This window comes from Canis lupus, chromosome 15 (assembly GCF_011100685.1).
Source record: "Canis lupus familiaris isolate Mischka breed German Shepherd chromosome 15, alternate assembly UU_Cfam_GSD_1.0, whole genome shotgun sequence".
Taxonomy (NCBI): Eukaryota; Metazoa; Chordata; class Mammalia; order Carnivora; family Canidae; genus Canis; species Canis lupus.
In genome coordinates, this window is record NC_049236.1 from 39344448 (window position 1) to 39358697 (window position 14250).

Consider the following 14250-nt stretch of genomic DNA (forward strand, 5'->3'; position numbering starts at 1 on the left):
ATTTTATACTTAAAGTACACTGCAATTAAGACTGGTCGTAGGGATCCCTGGGTGGCGCAGCGGTTTGGCGCCTGCCTTTGGCCCAGGGCGCGGTCCTGGATATCCGGGATCGAATCCCACATCGGGCTCCCGGTGCATGGAGCCTGCTTCTCCCTCTGCCTGTGTCTCTGCCTCTCTCTCTCTCTCTCACTGTGTGGCTATCATAAATAAATAAAAGTTTAAAAAAAAAAAAAAAAAAGACTGGTCGTATTACAAGTGCCTGATAATTGCATGTGGATGGTGGCTCCTGGCTCCTTTACCTCACAGCACAAGGAAGGTCCTATGTAATTATTTCCAGGGAAGAAGAGAAAACTAAAGATTAACTTTGATAAATAAAAATGCTTTCTAAGCCGAACTGAAAACATTGGCTTTATGGTAAATAAATACTCAGTTAATTAAGTCACAGGAAATTTAACAATTTCTCATCTTTTAAGCAAAATTGTGTAATAGATGTAATACACAGTCACACTGGAGACTATACATGCATATTTTACCTAAATGAGTTTACCTAGGGGACACCATAGCCAAAACTACACTAACATTTTCTAATGAAAAATATACACCTTGAATTGCTTGATGCAAATTTCAACAGCATATTCACACAGCAAACCAGAACTGGCCAAATGTCAGCAGAAATAACTACTTTAGTTATGATCACATGACTTATGATCTCTCTACTATATATAGAATATATGCCATGATACAGCATTTTAGAATATGAGAAAGAACTTGTAGACACGCAGAGAACCATGAGTTAAGAAAACATGAGAGGAAAACTGAACCCAACCCACTTTCAACTTTGTCACTAGTGCTAAAAGTATAAAACTATTCCTTCCAGCCCTCACCTTTTCTTCCTCTCCACCTGGATATAATTCCTGAAAAATAAACCAACTGACACGCATTAAATGTCCTACTATTAGGGAAACATAATTTGATTTTGGTAGCAATGGTTATTGTCCTCATTCTCTTCTTAGGTAACAAGTATTTCCAAAGGTACTGTGGTACGCAGAATAACAGTATCCCAAAGATATCCACACCTTAATCCTTGGAGTATGTGAGTATGTTGGATGGCATGGCAAGGGGGATTTCAGTTTGGCAGATGGAACTCATAAACAGCTGACTTTATCTTGGATTTTTTTTTCCTTTAACAATAGCATTGACTAGAACCACTAAAATACAGGATGATTCTTGTCTTGTTTTTATTTATTCATGAGAGACAGAGAGAGAGAGAGAGAGAGAGAGAGAGAGAGAGAGAGAGAGAGGCAGAGACACAGGCAGAGGGAGAAGCAGGCTCCATGCAGGGAGCCTGACATGGGACTCGGTCCCAGATCTCCAGGATCACACCCCAGGCTGCAGGCAGCACTAAACCGCTGCACCACGGGGGCTGCCCCTCTTTTTCTTTTTTTTTAACATTTCACTGAAAAGTTTTTATTGGCCTTTTGTATAGAAACAGGAATTTATTTGCCAGGAAAGATTATCCCATCATGGAACTAGCATGTGACCTCCTCTTTCCCATTCTGTGACTGGTCCCAACACAGCCTGTCCTGTGCTGCTTATCTGTGATGCTAAGAACTGGGTAGTACCACACAGAAATCCAGGCCATAGATACTAAAGCCTGGGTCATATCTGATTCCCAGATGTGCTCCTGGATCCCCAAACCAAAGTTTCCAGTATCAAAGAAGTTATTTTTTCTTATTTTTTAAAAGATTTTATTTACTTTAGAGAGAGAGCACATACATGAGCAGGGTGGAGGGGATTGCAGTGGAAGAAAAAGAATCTCAAGCAGACTCCCCACTGAGCACAGAGCCCAACAGAAGGCTCGATCTCATGACCCCGATATCATGACCTGAGCTGAAATCAAGAGTTAGAAGCTTAGCCACCCAGGCACCCCAAGAAGTTATTTTTCCTTAATTCATACTCCTGTACCTTTAGACCTAGGATTTCTTCTGCCTTGGCCCCATGGACGATACAGTGGATAGCAATCTTTTCATTTCTCTTGATGCCAAAGGATCTAACGGTGTATCTAGCTTTGGAGAACACAGGGGTCTGGCCTGTGAGCTGCTGCTCCAGCACCTTGGCTGCCTGGGTCAGACTCTCTCTAAACTCCTGCACACAGATGTTGAGGCAGAGCTGGTGGATGCAAAGTTCCTGCATGGGGTTCTCCTTCTCACCTGGATCCTGCTCCATGGTGGAGAAGGAAGAGAAAGTATGTAATTGAACTACTACCAAATTTTCTTTGTACTTCTAAATTTGCTTCATGTTTTGCTATGTTTTACAGTCAAGCAAAAGAATGACATATCATATTTATGGAGGTTCCTCAACAAGCTAAAACTAGAACTGCCCTATGACCCAGCAACTGCACTACTAGGTATTTATCCAAAGGATACAAACATAGTGATTCAATGCACCCCAATGTTTACAGCAGCATAATCAATGAAAACCAAAGTATAGAAAGAGCCCAAATGTCCATTGGCTGATGAATGGATAACGAGGTGGTATATATGTACATACACAATGGAATATTACTCCATCCGAAGAAGAATGAAATCTTGTTATTTGCAACAACGTGGGTGGAATTAGAGAGTATTATGCTAAGCGAAATAAGTCAGAGAAAGACAAGTACCATATGATTTCACTCATATGTGAAATTTAAGAAAGAAAACAGATAAACATAGGGGAAGGCAAGAAAAAATAAAATAAGATAGAGAGGGAGGCAAACCATAAGAGACCGTTAATCATAGGAAACAAACTGAGGGTTCCTGGAAGGGAGGTGGGTTGGGAAATGGGCATTAAGGAGGGTATTTGTTGTGATGAGCACTGGGTGTTACATGTGTAAGTCATAAATCACTAAATTCTACTTCTGAAACAAATACTACACTATGTTAACTAACTTGAATTTAAAATCTTAGAGAAAAAAATAAAAGTAAAAAAATAAATGTTTGGTAGAATTCACCTATGGAGCCAACTATCTGGCCTGGGGCTTTGTTTGCTGGGAATTTTTAAATCACTGGTCCAATTTCATTGCTACTAATCAGTAATCAATCTGTCCAAATTTTCCATTTCTTCCTGATTCAGTTTTGGTAGGTTATGGGATTCTAGGACTTTATCCATTTTTTTCTAGTTTGTCCGATTTATTGATATGTAATTTTTAACAATATTCTCTTACAATTCTTTGTATTTTTGTGGTGTCAGATGCTATTTTTCCTCTTTCATTTGTGATTTTGAATCCGCTCTCTCATAAAATCTTTTTTAAAAAATTTCAGAAAGGGACGCCTGGGTGGCTCAGCAGTTGAACATCTGCCTTTGACTCAGGGTGTGATCCCGGAGTCCTGGGATGGAGTACCCCATCGGGGTCCCTGAAGGGAGCCTGCTTCTCCCTCTTCCTGTGTCTCTGCCTCTGTGTGTCTCTCATGAATAAATAAATAAAATCTTTTTTAAAAAGACAATAAAAACATACACCATAAAGTGAGAGAAAAAAATTGAGTGTATTTGTGTGTTTATCTGACAAAGGATTTATAATCAGAACACATAAAGATATAAATCTATTTTTTAAATTTAAAGGCATACAACCCAATTCAAAATGGGCAAGTATTTAAACAGGCATTTTAGAAAAGAGAATGGTCAAATACCAAACATATATGTGTATATGTATGTACACACACATAAACACATACAAATCAGTTGCCCAACTTCATTAGTCATCAAAAATAATGCAAATTAACACTACATGACATACCACTACATCTACCAGAATGACTAAAATGAAAAAAGAAAAAAAAGGACTATACCAAGTGTTGACAAGAACAGGAAGCAACTGAAATGCTCATACACTGCTAGTGGATGTGTAAACTGGTACAAACACTGAAAAGTTATTTAGCAGTATTTATTAAAATTTCATACATTGGGATCCCTGGGTGGCGCAGCGGTTTGGTGCCTGCCTTTGGCCCAGGGCGCGATCCTGGAGACCCGGGATCGAATCCCACATCGGGCTCCCGGTGCATGGAGCCTGCTTCTCCCTCTGCCTGTGTCTCTGCGCCTCTCTCTCTCTGTGACTATCATAAATAAATAAGAATTAAAAAAAAAAATTTCATACATTTATTAAAATGTATGTCTACCCTATGACAAGCAGTTCAGGAATTCTTACCTATATTCATCAAAAGACATGTATAAGCATGAACTACTCTAGTCATCATAGCCAAAAACTCTCCATCAGTAGCAGAAAGAATAAACTGTAGTATATTTATAAAGTGGAATACCACAAAGCAATGAAAAAGAACAAATTGTGGTTACTCTCCAGAAATAAATGAGTCTTACAAACATAAACTTGAACAAAAGAATTTACGTACAAAAAAGTACATACAGTATGTTCCATCTGAATAGGTAATGGGTTCAAAAAGAAGAAAACTAATCCATCATCTTAAAAGTCAAGATAAAATTGCCCTGGGGGTAGGGGGTAGATAGTAACTAGACCAGGGCACAACTAGGAAATATTCTATTTCTCGATTTGGATTCTGGACATACAGATGTAATGACTAAATGACCTGTGCTTTAAACTTATGTATGTACTTCTCTGTGGGTTTATTTAAACAAAATGAACAGAAATGTCTTAATAGTTGGAATGTGACTTTTAATAACAGAAAGTGGAAAATTACAGAATTAGATTTAGAGTTATATGTCACTGGGGCATGTGCCATTCAGCAAGAAAGGGATTTCTATAGAACACAGTGGTAGTAGAAATTGGAAAAATACAATTGTTTTGTGTTTGTACCTCGTAACAAGAATTTTCAGTCACTTCAGTTATATTAGTCTTTCCCTTACTTGAGGTATTGATTCTAGTTCAACTTCATTTGTCCAAAGAACTTTCTAAGGAGTTTTGTCTGACATGGCTGCCTTGATACTACCAAAAAAAAAAAAAAAAAAAATATATATATATATATATATATATATATATAGCTACACATGTATACACTGAATACATATAATAGAATCAATTTTTTTTTACCTTGATACTGAATATACTGCTCCACTATCTTGTAGCATCCACTATTATGGTCAGGAAGACCAATGTCAATTTGATTCTCTCTCTTTTTTAAATAGTACCTGCTTTTTCAGTGTGGAATTTTGTAAGATTATTTTTGTCCCTAAGATTCAGAAATTCTGCCAGGATGTATCTGTGTACAGGTCTTTTTTCCTAGTTTTGATTAGCATTTTCTCTGCACTTTCAATTGAAAGATTCAAATTTATCTTCACCTTTCTTCTATCTACTTATTCTCCCTTTCTAGAAATCTATGATGAGAATGTTAGATCCCCTGGATGTATCACATACGCCTTTTTTCCCCTCTAATTTCTTTCTCTTTGTATCTTTTCTCTACCTTCTAAAACAACTGTTTTAGGGCAGCCCCGGTGGCTTAGCGGTTCAGCGCTGCCTTCCGCCCAGGGCCTGATCCTGGAGACCTGGGATGAGTCCCACATGGGCTCTTTGCATGGAGCCTGCTTCTCCCTCTGCCTGTTTCTCTCTCTCTCTCTCTCTCTCTCTCTCTCTGTATCTAATAAATAAAAAATATTTAAAAAAATAAAAATAAAAAATAAAACAATTATTTTAATCATATTTTTAGTCATTGGTTTATCTTTCAAAATTGTCCATTCATTGGAGCTTGTGCGCACATTGCCTTGAAACAAGCCCAACTAATCGGGATGATCAGAGATGTGCAGCTTGACATCTTGGCCAACATGCTAGGTGTGTCGCTCTTCCTGCTTGTTCTGTATCACTGTCAACAATCCCAAGAAGCAGGAATGAAAGTGGCACTTTCTCTGCCCCAGGATTCCAGGACATAGTCTGAGGCAAGATGGAGGGTGTGAGGGGCCTTCATACTTCCCTTCATCACTCTACCCATCTCAACATATAAACAACTATATTTGGGTTTTTCCAAATAACTTATATTTCCTCAAAGTCTTCCTTAACCCTATGGAACAAGAAGCCGCCACTGAGTAGGGCCCATTACTGGCCCCCTTTCGCCAATATAAAAATATAGTTTAAAAAAGACGATCCATTCATCACCTGAATTGTTATTTTTATGAACTCTTTCTTTTCTATAATATTTTTCTTAAGTCCCCTAGTAATCTGAAATTCCCATCTTCTTGCTGTAGCCTTTATTCTAACCGTGTAACTTCAAAGTGAGCCAATTTCTCTATCATCTAACACAAATTTTCAGTACATAAAACACATTAATAATCCTAAGTTTTTATAAATATAAAATAGCTATTTTTGTCTTCTTTTTTAATCCCTATAAAATAGTTGAAAGCATTTTACAATCCCAAGCAGAAATAGCACAATTACATTAAGTGACTCAAGGGATAGAGTTAATTTTGTATGAATAGATTAAATTTGCTTGATTGCTATTTTTCAGTGAATATTGTACTTTGTTTTTGTTTTTAGTGAATATTGTGTTAATGTCAAATTCAAAACTGATAACTTTCTTCACTTTTGACAAACATATATGGGAAAAATTCTACTTAGTTAAGTTCAATATACTCTTAAATCAGCCACAAATAAAAACACTAGTCCAAGTTCCCCACAACTAAAAGAAATTCTAAAAAACTGATAAAAATCCAAGAATTCGTATTTTGGAAATTTAAAATACAAGAGATTTAATAATATGCTCTTCCTTTCTAGCTTCTTTTTGACTTTCCATAAAAATATGTACTAATAGGACACCTACATTTTCACTCTAAGCATAAATTTTAGTTTTCCAGGACAACAACCAAATATTCTGACTTAGTAGCTATTCTCCACCTCTATATTTTCCAGCTCCAGAAACTAGTCCTGTGTGGAACTAAACTGGGTTTCTTCATCTTGACCATTTGAAACTCTAAAATCACAAGAATACAAATGGCCTTCTGTGTTAGAGTGAAAACAAGTTGAGGAAAGTCTTAACATGTTCAAGGAGCTATTTTTGGTTTTTGTTTTTTTTAAGATTTTATTTATTTATTCATGAGAGACAGAGAGAGAGAGAGGCAGAGACATAGGCAGAGGGAGAAGCAGGCTCCCCGCAGGGAATCTAATGTGGGACTCGATCCAGATTCCAGGATCACACCCTGAGCCGAAGGCAGACACTCAACCATTGAACCACCCAGGAGTCCCACGTTCGGGGAGTTCTTATCTAAAATACCTATCCAGAAGATTAGATGTCTCTTCTGACGCATACCTCGATCTCTAATCCCCTCCAGTTCAACTTTTCCGAATTCAATTTTCCACCCTCACCCTACTTCAATGTGATCACCATGATGAAATCAGGACATAAGTAAAAACGTTCTAAGTATTACTATACCTACTATTCTATTTCACAAATCTAGTTGCACTAAACAAGAAGAAGATACTAAAAATCTAAACAAGGAATTTTTTTTAATCTTCAGAGTTTAGAACACTGTAGTAGCATATCCTTGGAGTTATTTGGGTAAAATTACTTAGTAATTAGTAATTAGTAATTAGTAATTACTTAGTTAGTTGAAAGGGGTGAAACACTCTTTCTAAAGAGGTCACAAGGAATAATACGAACAATGACAATACTAATAATGCACTATATTTTAAAATGAAAGATGTTACTCAGATAGGGCAAAGGGCATACAGTTGGGGAAATGACATTTCACTGCCAGTCCTACATATAGAAAATCTTTCACAAGACCATGTGACATAATTCTGCAACCTGTGTCAAGGAATATAGCAGTGGTTTTCAAACTATGTTCTTCAGAAGCTCTCAGGGATCTCACATAAAACAGGTTCACATTCTGGGGTATTCTGCTTCATTCAGACCACTCCTTTATTAACTTATGCATACAACAAATACTTAATAAACTGCTTATTCCATGCATGTACTGTGGTTAACCAGCACAGTAGGTTAACCAGCATCTAGGATCACACTTGTGAACAAAACAGAAATCATCCCTGCTAGGGCAGCCTAGTCTAGTCAAGAACACAAACATCAAGCAAATAATCAGATAAGTAATTAATGAATGGCCATAGATAGAAACACTATAAAAGATAGGTATAGAGTGCTACAAAAGCATAACAGGGACTCTTTGGTGAATTTTATCCATTTTATGAGTTTTCTCATAGGTTCTAGCTAAATAAAGGATACCTGCTCCCAAGTCACCAAAATAATGTAAGCTAACCCAGCACTGGCGACAATATCAAATCCAAACTCTGATGCCCTACTTTAATCATGACACTGATTCAGAAGAACCCCCAACTCAACCAATAAAGTATCTTAAGTATCTCTACATACCCAACACTGCCTTAGATGCTTTAGGACTACAAAGGAACATTCACTTAAGAAATATCTCAAAAGGCATGACTGGGTGGCTCAGTGGTTGAGCATCTCATCTGCCTTTGACTCAGGTCATGATCCCGGGGTCCTGAGATCAAGTCCCACACCGGGCTCCCTGCAGGGAGCCTGCTTCTCTCTCTGCCTGTGTCTCTGCCTCTCTCTCTGTCTCTCGATGAATAAATAAATAAAATCTTTAAAAAAGGAATACATCAAAATATTTTACTGAATGTCTGATATGCTAGGCATTGGAAACTGTTTCCATGTAAGAATTAGTTTCCAGAACTTCTCATAAAATTTATATTTTATTTGAATTCCAAATCCCCCCTCAAAAAAATCAGTCCAGAAATAGGAAAATCAGAACTAGGAAAAGAATTAAAATTCTGCTGAGAGAATTAATGTTTAATAACATAGAAACATTACTGGTTAAAAGAACATACAGATGTCAAGGTGGCAACAAGAGCAGGAAGTGCTGACACAATACAAGGAATAGAAGGTTAAGGTCAACATTTCTAGGAACCAGGGCAGGCAAACTTAGAAGAAAGAGGGTCACAATTTAACTGGTTGGTCTCATTTGTAGCTATTGTCAAGCTATGTGTGTACTCATGGCCCTATCTGCTGCTAAGAGTGAATCACTCTTAAAAATAAAATAAATACTAACATATTTATATGCATAATATACTTCATACAAACCCTATGAGTAACATTTCAAGAAATAACAAGTTTTAGAAGCAAAATAAGTTCTTACATTAGCAATCTGTCATGTGATTCTATGTGGCCTGTTAAACTTTACTAGGAGGTCTAAATGTTAAATAATTTGAAAAACCCACTAACTATTCACTGGTGTTTTCTAGTATTTGAGTGCACTTCTTTATTAATATTACTAAATTTAACATTTTCTATATCACATACAAAATTTTAGATATTCATAATAATGACAACAGCATATAAAGACTGCTGGAAGTGTTTTAAGAACAACTTATGCTTTCAGGAATTCCCAAGAATTTCTAGGAATTATGATTAATCTCAAAGATTAATATTTATTGGGAATTTGGGAACACTACTTGGCTTCCTTCCTCTTTGGAGCTCTGAGTTTAGAAAAGGAACAACACAAACATGGACATTGAAAAAAAAAGTGTTATAGATGTTATGATAAATTCTACAATGAAGACACAAGGTAAAAAAAAAACACAGGACAGGGCAGCCCAGGTGGCTCAGCAGTTTAGAGCCACCTTGGCCCAGGGTGTGATCCTGGAGACCTGGGACCGAGTCCCATGTCAGGCTCCCTGCAGGGAGCCTGCTTCTCCCTCTGCCTGTGTCTCTACCTCTCTCTCTCTTGCCTGTGTCTCTACCTCTCTCCTCTCTCTCTCTCTCTCTCTCTCTCTCTCTCTCTCTGTGTCTCTCATGAATAAATAAAAAATATCTTTAAAAAAAAACAATAGGACAAATCAGCCTGTAAAAGTATAGAGAAGGCTTCATTAAAAAGGGAGATGAGGGACGCATGGGGGGCTCAGTGGTCGAGTGTCTGCCTTCAGCTCAGGGCATGATCCTGGAGTCCTGGTATTGAGTCCCACATAGGGCTCCCTGCAGGGAGCCTGCTTCTCTCTCTGCCTGTGTCTCTGCCTCTTTCTCTGTGTCTCTCATGAATAAATAAAATCTTTTTAAAAAAAAAATTTTTTTTTAAAAGGAGATGAGCGCTTAAGTTGTGTCCTTAAAAAAAAAATTCCAGGAAAAATAGAGGGAGGTTGGTGACAGGAAAATATGCACAGGGAAGACTTTGCACAAAGGCTGGGGTCATGAAAGTCTCTCAGGAATCTTAAGTAGTCTACTGATATGATCAACTACATAGTTTAGAAAGAGCTCTCTGGAGGACACATGGAGAATGGTTTCAAAAGTGTGTGTGCCTGGGGATCAGTAGAGCAATCGGAAGGCCACAATCATTAGGCACATTCCATAAACAATACAACTTTACGTACTGTCCAAGACCCATTCATATCTGACCAGTATAGAGTGAAATCTGTAAGAGAAAGTAGAAATAGATGTATTCAGTTATAAATTATGAAATAATATAGCATTTTTAGAGGCAGAGAATGGTGATATTGAGGTCTTTCCTGTTTTCAGCTAATCACTTAAAGGAAGAAAATCACTATTTAAAAAAGTCCTGTGTATAGTAAACCAAATTGTTAAGAAGAGCAATTTCTTTAAAGAGAGATATCTAGTTATCCCATCGCTAACCCTCCTAAAGAATCCAGGGACACTTTATTCATTTTCTAAGTCTTGTTACCCTCCTGATTCAGATTAACATATAATTAAAAATATAGAATCAACAGAATTATTTCTAGTTGTCTATAAGTACCTAATTGTTTTTATTGCTATTTTTCTTTCAGATTATATTTAGGAAAAGCAATTTATTAGATGAACATCTATGAATCATAATCAGTCTAAAAGCTCTTATGTCTCCCTCACCCATATCTCATTCTGTTGATAATGTTATGCAGATTTTGTAAACAATTAAATCTGTTCACATGCAAACAATTTTGGTTTAATCATGAACAACGATAAAGGAGCTCACATACTTCTTTTATATTCTTCATGCTCTATCCATGATCCTTTTAAAAGCATACTAATATATCCTATTATGTATTCCAAAGCTGTTATACATAAGTGACTGTTCTTTTCAAAATTCTTTTGACATGCTACTGGAGCAGCTCCAGAAAAAAAAAAAAAATTTAACACTTTTGGGGAATTTAACCGGATCCTTTTTAGTAGCCAAATAGGAAGCTGGTGGAGGAGTGAAGCCAAAGATTAAAATAAATGCATTATTCATTTTTAACATAGGTTTTCTCTTATTCTTCATTGTAATAGCTCTAGAAGTAATTTTACTGTTAACACTGAATTTTTGGAGTGGTGTTGTATAAATCATTTTTACAAAGAAGGAAGCTAAAATGATTTTTCTGCTCACCATCAGTGCACAAAATTGAACAAGAGACAATCTTCACACACAATATGCTTCCAATGAGCATGCTCTTATGCATAAAAAAAAAAGGAAACAAAGCATTTCAGGATTGCATTTGCAAAAGGATATTTAAAAAAAAAAAAAGCCCAGAGGAAGTTTCAGAGTAGAAAAACATGAAAGGCTCTCCATAGTCAAAATTGGCACTGGACTGTTTCCTAAGGTACATTTAAAGCAGAACATCTGTGTTATTTATATAATATTGACAATATGAAAAAGCACAAAGGTAGACTGAAGACATCTAAAGAACCCCAGTTCACATGCCATAAAATATTTTTATTTTTATCTAATAGTCACCTGAACAAGGGTGCTATTATTCTGCCAAGGCAAATACGTCCTAAAAACTGTCTCCTATTTCTTATAACGCTAAGTAGCCTAGCTAGTTCACATGTCTGGCTCAATGCAGCTAAATACTATGAATGCTACTCGGTTATCAAAGGTGTAAAGTGCCATTCAGGTTTAGGGATACGCTAGGGCCTTTCATACAGAATCACCAATTAATCTAATGCGCTGCTTTCACCTTCCCACTCAACAGCCAAAGGCTAAAGTCCACTGTACTTTTCTCTTACATGAAGCCACCAAACATTTTTACTGCAGCAGTAAGTGTGAGAAATAGAATCCCACGGGGAAGAAAGGGAGTGAAAGAGAGAAAATGTGATGGTGAGAAGACAACATTAGAAAGAAAGCTGGATTTATCCCTGTTAGCAGATGTCTCCAGAGAGCTCACCCAGGATTCCTAGACCAGATGGAAAGAACGCTATGGTACAGAATTCTCTATCCCTACACCCAGATGTCACAAGGAATGGAGAGGCAAACCGTGTCGGGAACTAACACTTTCATGCGGGCTATAGCATTCATTCACTCATTCATATATAGACTAACCTCTAGGTAGTGATTTTTTTTTCTTTTTGCTGCTTTTCTATATGGGCACCTCTAAAATATTTTTATCAATCCTTGATCTCTCTCCACAGGCCAATCATGCATTTCCAGGCCATGCCAAGGATCTCCTTAGAACCTGTATCTCAACATCCTCAAAATCCAAACTCACTTTTCCTGGTGCTGGAAAAAACAGTTCTATCCCTCACCTTTTTCCCTTTGGGAAAAAAATCTCCAGGGGTTTCATAATGACTGTTGAAAATATTTAAAATCCTTTGACATAATCATCAAAGGATTTCACAGTCCCACCTCAATCTAACTTCCAAAATGACATCACACTCTCCTTCACAAACTCTTACTCAAACTACTGGACCATATATTATTAAGTGGAATATATCTAAGCATTCATATCTTGGGCCTTTGTTCACATTCACTAATCTTCCCTCCTAGCTTACTCTGTGATAGATAAGTCAGACAGCAGCATACAAAGATGAATTTATAGATTCTAAAATTCTTAAAGAAAGAAGGAATATGAGCTTTAGAGTTACATAGGATGGCGGTTTGAATTTAGATTTGGCAATTACTGGCCATGTGACTTTGAGCAAGTTCTTAAGCCGTGGAAAGCTCCCTGACCTGTAAAATGAGAATAACATCACCTATCTTGGGCAGTTGCCAGGTGATTTAGATGATGTATTTTAAAAGCCCAAGATAGTATCTTGCATATAGGAGAGTCTCCATCCTTAGGTACCATCATTACTTCCCAAAGCAGAATGCACTCGAGACACTAACGAGTTAGCTCTAACCTAGATCCTGAGCTACCACAGGCAGAGAATAAGAGTAGCTTACCTCATTTCTTCTAAATTTGGAATCTGTAGAGGTAAATAAGACTAAGCCTACAGTTTATAGCTCTTGACCCTGTGCCTAGTGATCTTTCCACCCTCCTGAAATGCATCTCCAATTTCAGGCAAATACCATCAGTGTTAATGAGCAGTTAGTGTGAGACACTAACAGAACCAAATAGGTATACGTGTCTTAGGCTAATAATTTGGTTTCCCAGGATCCCTGGGTGGCGCAGCGGTTTAGCGCCAGCCTTTGGCCCAGGGCACGATCCTGGAGACCTGGGATTGAATCCCACGTCGGGCTCCCGGTGCATGGAGCCTGCTTCTCCCTCTGCCTGTGTCTCTGCCCCTCTCTGTGTGTGTGTGTGTGTGTGTGACTATCATTAAAAAAAAAAAAAATTTGGTTTCCCTTTCAAACCTATATTATTTTTTAAAAAATTGTATGTATTTATTCATAAGAGACACAGAGAGAGAGGAGAGAGAGAGGCAGAGACACAGACAGAGGGAGAAGCAGGGTCCCCGCAGACAGTCTGATGGGGTACTCAATTCCAGGATCCCAGGTTCACGCCCTGAGCCAAAGGCTCAACCGCTGAGGCACCCAGGGATCCCCAAACCTATATTCCTTAAGATTCAAAGCTTCCTTCATGGTGGAAGGGCACTACCCAATTGTAATAACTTTTCCACTCCAAGATACTGTCTTCTTGAGTGGGAAAGGTGACAAATTTAGATTTTGTCGCATTACAGAAAACTGAGCTAACTAGTGCCATGTTTCCAGTCTACCCCAGTGATATTTTAGCAGCCTTCATAAATTGGCCTCCTGGACTCCTAACTGCCCTTTATTCAAGTCTATAAATGGAAAATGACCCCATGGGAAAAAAATAGGTTATTTATACAGTGTTTGAAGAAGTCGGCCAGGGTCCATTTTAGTTGCAGAAGCCGTTGGTGCCAAGACATCCTGGACAGTGTAGGAAAGAATAGTTGGGGAATTCTGGCAGCTGCAAATGTTCAGCATCCAAGTGAGAGCTGCGAGTTTTTGGAAATTCATGTTTATATAACTATACCTCCGAAGGAAAGTTAAGAAGCCGAGGAAAAAGGACTTGAAATGAAGCAAACTTATGAAGTCATCTACTTACTCTATAGAAGCTGGAAGAGTAGGGAAGCA

General features: G+C 37.7%; 1 protein-coding gene and 2 pseudogenes across 14 annotated transcripts in view; 1 reads left to right on the plus strand and 2 right to left on the minus strand.

The window, feature by feature from the left end:
• The window catches only part of ANKS1B (ankyrin repeat and sterile alpha motif domain containing 1B), a 1057476-nt gene that overhangs the window by 915452 nt on the left and 127774 nt on the right, over positions 1-14250 (minus strand). The gene's annotated exons all lie outside the window — the stretch shown is intronic.
• On the minus strand, positions 1530-2226 carry LOC612110 (annotated as a pseudogene).
• Positions 5734-5836, plus strand: LOC102154643 (annotated as a pseudogene).